The 8,589-nt window shown below is 41.8% G+C and overlaps 1 protein-coding gene across 1 annotated transcript in view; it reads right to left on the minus strand.

The window, feature by feature from the left end:
- Nucleotides 1-6,303, minus strand: part of LOC137586633 (uncharacterized) — a 35,084-nt gene extending 28,781 nt beyond the window's left edge. The window contains exon 1 of the mRNA XM_068302737.1: nt 6,180-6,303. The gene's annotated coding sequence lies outside the window, so the exon portion shown is untranslated. The remainder of the gene's footprint in view (nt 1-6,179) is intronic.
- Between the last annotated feature and the right edge of the window lie 2,286 nt (nt 6,304-8,589).

Genomic DNA, 8,589 nt, shown 5'->3' on the forward strand with positions numbered 1-8,589 from the left:
CAGGGCACAAAACCAAATAATATAAAATAAAAACACACACAACAACAACAACAGCAACAAAAAGAACGCCCCAAAAAACACCATCACCCATCAATTCCCCACATATGAACGAGTTTCGAGTAAAGGTAAGTCACTCCCTCACGCACTCTTATAAGCAATTTTGGGGGCGTTGCGAAGGTTGTCGACGAAAGACGGTATTGACACCGCCAACGAACGGCTGGTGTGTTGCCAACGTAGGAAACGCAGTCGCATCTTAGTGCCTTATTGTGGTTTTAATTGTATTCGCACAGTGGTTAAATCACTGCATCCCCCCTGTGATGCCTTTAACCACTGTGCTTTTAGCAGTTCACTTGTGGGATGGCGCGGCAAAGTTTTTTCGATGGGGCTTCACTTCCTATATGCAAAGAAAGCCAAACTGATTGACTTGAGGACACGGAACTGCTGTCTTCTGTACAGTGAACACCCGCACACACACACACACACACATGTGTGATGGTCTTGGATTGGATTAAAATTTATTTTGAAAACTTTCAGCCAAAAAAGATGAGCGCGCGCCTTGGATGGGGGGCGAGCGGATGGATGTATAGAAAGGGTTTCAATAGAGGAGTGTGTGTGTGTGTGTGTGTGTGTGCGAGGGGGTGGGGGGGAAAGACAAAAGGATGCAGGCTCTATTTACTTTTTAATTGGCAAAATTAATGCAATGCAATGAAATGAAGCCGGGCAATGTTGAATGGGAAATAAACCCAAGTGAGCTTGGGACCTTCGGCATGCCAACGGCACTTTCTGCCTCTTGTTGTTGTTGTTGTCGCTTGTGTTGTGTAATTCTTAGAAATTCAATTTTCAACATAAAACCAACTCCAACCCATAGCCCGAGCTGCTCATCTCTTGTCTCTCGCTCTACAAGTGATTAAGTGAAAAGAAAAAAGGAGGAACAACCCCAGCCGCATGCAAAAAGAAAACAAAAACACGAACGCAGAACAAAAATTCAATACATCAGATCAAGAGTCTCCGATTTAGAGATACTCTTTGGCATATCTTTCATATATAACTTTAGAAATCAAAACACACTTTTAGACACTCTAAAAGGATAACTTAACGTCCAAAAAAAAGGAACATGGATCTATGGATTTATCGAAACCAACAGAGCAACGAATGTCAATTGGTTGCGGATGAATCTGAATATACCCCTCTTAATGGAGGGTATAGAAAAAAACAACACAACACAATATATATCTGAAGCGAACTTCAATGTTGGCGGCGTCGCGGTTTTGATCCATTCGCATAATGATAATGATGATCATGACGATGACGACGATGGAGGCGATGGAGACGAGTCGGAGTTGAAGTTTGAGTTTGGCATTGGCATTGCCCCGGCCAAATCGTCGTCGTCGTCGTCGTCTCAGTCACACATATTGAAATAATTATTATCTGCATTTTGAGATCAACACGCCACAGGGCAACTTCACTTCAATTTGAAGGCCATAAAAAATCAACGCATATTGCACACTGTCAATCTCAATACAAGAGATAAAGAAAGAAAGGCGAACAACTCTTAGCTTCTCTCTCTCTATTCCTCTGACTCTTTCCACTTTATCTTTCTTCGCCCCATCTGTTTCCCTGAAAGGCGAAAAAAAGAAGAGTGCTAATCCTTTGACAAAGGCCGTGAAGGAACTTGAGAGATTTCGCGCATTTTTTTACCCCGTTCAGGCCACATCCTGCCTGCTCCTTGAGCCTGGCAATCGTCTTGTAATGCGATGTTTTTCGTCTCAATTCTGGCGTATGAAAATGGTTTATTTTGCTCGATTAAATTCTCTTGTGAAATGCGAGTAATGATGGAAATTCGGAATATTTTTCTGAAAGAGATTGTCAATGGAATTTGTCATCAGTCCTCCGTCGTAAATGCTTCATATTCATTGTCCTTGGCCTTTTTGCCTCTAACTAGCCGCTCACATCCTTTTAGCCCTTCCGTCTCGCCCGCTCTCAGAGGTTAAACGACAAGATCATAAAACCCTCTAACACAATGGCTCGAGCAAGTCATAAAACTTTCACCAAGTCGCGATAACCATCAATGAATGGAACGGAATCAAAAATCGAAGGTAGTTCAAAGTAAAAATCAGTAGCCTATCCATTTTACGATACGGTCATAAACTCACTCAACGGGCGAGACCTGCAATACTTTTTTTTTCTGCTGCTTATGCAAGTGCACGATCCACTGGAGGATGGGTTAGGGAACGGTAGCTCTCTGGACGCCCATAAAAACATATCGAAATCGAAATTTTATGAGTGCGGAATCGGAATTGAGTAAACTATTTTATGGCTTTATTATATAGATCTACAATGTTTGAAATATGTTCATGAAATGTCCTGATGATCATAATGATAAGACTTCAAGGGAAAATAAAGCGATTAACAGTTGAGTCATTATAAAAAACAAGTACTGTCTTTGCGTTTAGTATTTTAATAAAATGAAAATTTATATCGTCTATTTTCTGGGAACACCTTGCTGACTTGACTTGGAATTGGAATTAAAGATCAGTTCCCATCTTTTTTCCTACTCTACTCAACCAAATTTCTTAGATCCAGCGACGAATTGTTTGGGGATCCAAAATTTATATAGAATGGCATAGAAGATTGTCTCTCCGTTATATATCCTGACATCCTGTTAATCAATGATTCATGCTGATCAGAAGGTAACGAATTGGAAATAGTCTATAGTCAAGAATACCTATATAACACTTAGGTAGTATTTAAGCTAATCTCCTTCAAGTTAGTTTTTCATTTAAGTAAAGTTTATTACACAAATCGATTATGAATCGAGATAGAAGCATTGCATAGGAGTGAGTGACGCCCACAGACCCGGGGATCTTATGGCCAGGGGATGACAACTTTGCTTCGGCTCCTCTGCCGGCAACTCTCATCATCTGTTTGCTGCATTCTGTATTCTGTTTTATTTTTTTCTTTCTTTCACATTTTAAGGAACAAGAAGGCGACAATATTTATAACTTTTGTGGCGCGTCTCAATTCATTTGTCGCTCTTTTGCAGTCAGAGTGTCTGCCACCTACGTAAGCGTATAATTCGTTTAGCATCAGGCATCAGGCACCAGGCAACAGGCAACGGCAACGACCAGCAACAAGGAGGCAAAGTTAATCAGTCACTTATATACAGTAAAGAGTGAGAGAAAGGAAAATGTAGTGTAGGGAATGAGAGAGAGAGAGAGAGAGAGAGAGGGGGAGAGCGAGAAAATGCTGATGCGTGAGCGTGATGTTGCAGCCTGTCATGGTCGATGCCTTTTTGCGTTGACACCGAATTTGCATTAAAAATGCATACACAAAAAGCGGACCGCATCGTTTTCGCAATGCGTCTTCAGATGATGGTGAAGTGGAGTTGCTGCTGGTGGTGGAGATGGTGATGGTGGTGCTAGTTGGTGGCGTCTATTGAGTAGGACATTAGTCAGCCTCTAGACGCCGCGAAATATCAATTAAAAGGTGGAGCGAAGAAGCCAACAAGTAAGCACTTTGATCTCCCAAAGACTTAACGATCGTCTGTGATTTGGAGTGGCAGGGGGATGCGGGGTAGGCTTGCAGGATAGCCCACAAAAGGGAAGAAATCGGAGGAATCGGTTGGACCAATGTGACCAATTAAAAATAGCCGTTTTTGTTTTGACACGTCGCCGCCACACCACACATTACATTACACAGCATTAGACTCTGGCCAACCGCATTCTCTCCTTGTGGAGCAATAAATTAATTACAAAATTGCCAACAAAATTGTTCGGCGAAGGGGGGGTAGAGGTGAGAGGGGCTGTGTGTGTGCGTGCAGATTTTAGCAAAAGAATCAAATACTTGTAATGGGTGGGCGGTGAGAACTGGCAGCTTCTATTTCTCTTATGCATTTTCCTCCTCATTTCTTGGTTGTTGTCTTTTGCCATTTTCCATTTGGCATTTGTGGATGAAAGAATGGTGTAAGTACTGTAGGGAGGGGGGTGTAGCAAGTGGGTGGGCTAGGGGGTATGGATGTTGTGTGGGCGTCTCGTTGACAACAACAACCAAATTGAATTCCAGCCAAGAGCCCTCCTAAAAGGGTGATAGTTGCCTCTCTTTCACCACTCTCTCTCTCTCTCTCTATCTCTGTTTCTCTCTCCTGTTCCTGATGCTGATGCTGCTCTTGATCTTCATCTTTATGTTGGGAGGCCTCTTCAGCGGGTCTCTAGTGTTTGCTTGCCTGTTGTTTGTAGACAACTTTGCCACTAGGCTTGAAACCTGTGGCAGTCGCTTGACTCGCCACAACGCTGCATTCAGCATGCTGCAAGCTCCATGCTCCATGCTCGATGCTCGCCCCCAAAGTAAACTCACTTGGCAAACCTGCTGCCGCTTTCAATTATTCACACATTTTTGTTGCTTCTTCTTTATATGGGTTTAAGCCATATTTTGCGGAACGTGTCCACATCCACATAAAGACACACAGACAAGCTCATATTCACATATTGTTTCGTTCATGTCAAATTATTGACCCGCGCAAGGCATTTTGAAATGTTTATGCGTTTTCATGACTGAGATGCGCAATTGATAAATCCAACCCGAAAACAGATGAGAATTATGAATATGCAAAGGGAGAGACACACAGAGTGGGGGCAGACCGAAGATGAACTCAAGCTTCGAGGCACTCGAACCGCCCGCTGCGTCGAGACACAGAAAGACCCACAGACCCCGGCCAGTAGCCAATAACTAGAGATATGGTCTACGTTTACACGATGCTGGATATGCTGGTTACATTGTCAATATATTTTACATAAGAAACGGGGAAAATCGGGAGAGTTTCTAAAGGGAATTCGCAACCTTGTTGCCAGGCATAAACCCCAAAGCTATATGATCATTATTGGCGTCATCATCATCATTATCATTTGCATCATCATATAAAAACAAACATGGAAAACTGTAAACAAATTTTATATCCAACTGTGTTTATCAGTAACAAGCGATCAATACAGCAGCAATCAATATGGTCAATAAAGTTCAAACTGAGAACCAAACAAAAAAAAACAACAACAAAAACTTAGCCAACTCAGTTGTCTCAAAGGGAGGCGGTAGAATAGTGGTGGAGGAGGGGACCAGGGGGTGTGGAAGAAGACGACGCCGTCATACAAGGCGACGTGATGTACAGCGTTGAAACCCAAGAAGACCAAGTGTAGTGTGACTGTATACCAATCGAGATGGTGATGGGGACGGAGCCTGACGGGGCCAACCAAGGTGGAGAGGGAGGGGACGATTTGGACAGGGATTAAGATCGGGTATGCAAGGATGAACATGAGGATGGAGCAGCGGGCATCCCGTCACTGGCTCTTGTTGTCACTGTTGTTGTCGCTTGATCGCAAATTTGCCAAGGCAAAAGGCTTGACAACTTGGCAACGCCAACAAACGCCACAGACAGAGAAAGAGGCATAGAGACAAAGAGAAAGAGAGAACGAGACAGAGACACAGAGAGAGAGAGGGGGAGACCAGAAGCTACGAGGAGCCACCACCTTAAAATAATGTTACAAACTTTTTGGCATGTTGCCTAAGTATGGCCAAAGACTTGGGTCTCCAACTCCAGAGTCCAGCCCCAACTCAACTCCATCTCGGACAACAACAACACCACCACCACCAAGAACAACAACAACAGCGGCAACAACAAATTGGAGATCACGGTTTTCATGTAGTACATACAAATTCATTGCTACTGTTGTTGCTTGCTGGCGCAAACATTGTGCTTGTGCTTAAGTCTCGCTCTCTCTCTCTCTCACTCCTCCGCCAGGTAGCAACATCTCGAGGTTTCAGCCTTCCTGGCCCTGTATCCATAACCATAAAGCCAAGTACCAGCTCCAGCTCCGGCAGCCGGAAGAGGCTCAAGTTAACTAAGTAAACTAAGTATACGAAACAAGCAACTTCAATTCGTTGAAGTCATTCACAAAAAAAAGAACAAAAATGATGCTACTGCGCTACTCTCTAAACTGCACAGCTTTTACGTTCAGCTGCTAAAGAACTTGACTGCCAAATACGAAGAACTATTAAATGCAACCATTCAGAGATGGTTCCTCTCTTGGCATAGTCACAGCTGACCCTCCTTAGAGATAGTTACTAAACCAACTCTAGTCGACTAGCGATACTCTCTCTCTCTCTCTTATTGCGTAATTAAAACTTACCCAATTAATGGTTTATTCCACACGTGTAAACTGATTGCGATGTCGCCCTTTCAATAGAACCAGACAGTCAAGTACGGAGTTTCGGCAAGATTGGGCAAATCGGTGACTATTTGTAGTAGAAGTCTCGGTTTCAGTCGAGTAGATAGATCGAATTTCAGCAAAGTTTACTTTAAACACCAATTGCTCATAAAGAATGAATTTGCACTTATTGACAAAGCAAAAGATTCGAGAGAACTGACGCTAAAGCTGCAATTGAGACAACTGAGGAGACTTTTTATTGCACTTATCGATTCATCGATATCGACTCTGTTATTGTTTCTTCACTTACAGAGTGTTGGCTAACACTTTCACCATATTCAAAGTTAGTGTCATAACTCCGTTAACAATTCTTAATTCAAACAGTTAAACTCCCCCTTTGATCCTAAAAATATCGGGATCAGGACATCCAATTAACACTCACAACTTTAAACGAATAAGATATTCGGATTTCAATTTCCATTTTTATTTGAATTTTTTTGATTAATTTCTAGCTACTTCATTGGTCCTCGGGTATCTGGTATATCTGATGTTGAGAAACTCTTAAATGGCTTAAGGGTAAGGGTACTTTGAAAAAAAACCTGCTACATTGTCCATAAAACATTTTTGCATGTCAAAAATCCATTTCAATTTGTGCTCCGGATACAAGCGGAAACAGAAACTGAAGAACATTTCCTGTGACCTGGGAATCAGGTAGAGGTTGAGGTTGATCTCGAGGCGCGCTCTCAAGAGATTGGCCCCTAAAAACAAAAGCGAACAAAATTATATGTATATAAATTTGTTTTTGTTTTTATTTTTTGTTAGAAAATCAAACAATTAACCTCGAACCTGCTGCTGTTAGCTGTTGTTGTTACTCTGCGCTTACAACATGTTTGAGACATAAAAATTTCCAATTAATTTTTGTCGTCGTCGTTGTTGTTGTTGTTGTGGTGGTCAGAGCTAAAGTTCCATGGAATGACAACGAAAAATTTGTCACAGTGCCGCCGTTTACAAATAATTTTTGTTGGTTCGCTTAGTTATTTTTTTTCGGGCCGTTTTTTTTGGGGTTTTCAATGGAAATGAAACACATAAAACATGGCCCAAAACAAGAGACACCGCCAGAGCGTCGGGCCCAAAGAAATCCCATAAAAATCGTATCAAACAAACACGAACACACACACACACATGCACATCTAAACGGACATTAAAGGGGAGCAATTAAAATTTGCCACAAAAAATCTATAGAATCAAAGAAATTTCAACTCTAATCTTAAATCACTTGCAGCTCTCAAAGATTCATTCGTTCGGAGGCGGATCCACCAAGGATTACCGTTTGTTTTTATTGCAAATGAAGCTCCAATGACCGATCGATGCACCGCAAAGGATTTCCATTGATAAGGACTAGAACAGGAATGTCTTACATTGATCTGACAAGCAGTTTAAAGGTCTCAAAACTATGGCTCAAAAACGGGTCAAAAGTCTAAGAGATTCAATGTTCCAACATCACATTTGGCAAGGCAATTGAGTGGATTATCCTACAACTAGCATCTGACTAAAACTATTTTAAAGACTAACTACTAGGAAACAACAACAGAGCGTACTGCTGATAAAAGAGGACAATGGAAAAGGAAGTAGAAGCTTGTTCAGGAAGGAGGTGGTCTACGGTCTGAGATCAATATTTGGACAGAAATTTTTGGTTTATGTTGTCAGCTATTCAAAGGTATTACTAGATTTGAAAGCTCTTGGCTTCTGTAATGCCAATGCAATATATTTGAGTCTTCTTCTGTCTAGTCCTTTCTCTTCGACTCGCTCGCTTTCCTCAGGCATATTCACTCATGTGCGGATGTGCGAGTGTGTGTGTGTGTGTGCGTACATACTTACAACATGCCATACATCCATGGACGACATGTGTCCAAGTTTTGTATGCCCGTTCCTCCACACACCCCCGCCTATGACCCGATTCCCGATACCCCTCCAGCAAGCCAGAGCTCTTTGAATGATAAAAGTTCATTAGCGACGCATCAGTGACTTAAGTTGTGTTTCTCTTGTTGGTTTTTTTTCTTCTCTCCTTTCTTATTTCTGAGGGTTGGTGCGGTCGGTCGCCTGCTTGATTTTATTGCTAATAAATATGGGAATCATAAATTCATAATTAACATTCTCTGTGGGCAACTGTACTTTTCACACACACAGACAGACAGACATACATACATATGTACATATATGTATGTATATGGGTTTGTACATGTGTTCAAAGTCATGTAATTTAACCAAATATTTTAATTGCAAGTAAAATTTTCATTATCATTTCTATCTGTGTATGGCCACCTGATTGCTGGTGGATGTGTGGGAGTCTCAAGTATAGGGCAGAAAATCGGCACAGATTTTATGGTTTGGA

Source organism: Drosophila tropicalis, unplaced genomic scaffold (genome assembly GCF_018151085.1).
Source record: "Drosophila tropicalis isolate 14030-0801.00 unplaced genomic scaffold, ASM1815108v1 contig_158, whole genome shotgun sequence".
In the NCBI taxonomy this organism is placed as follows: domain Eukaryota; kingdom Metazoa; phylum Arthropoda; class Insecta; order Diptera; family Drosophilidae; genus Drosophila; species Drosophila tropicalis.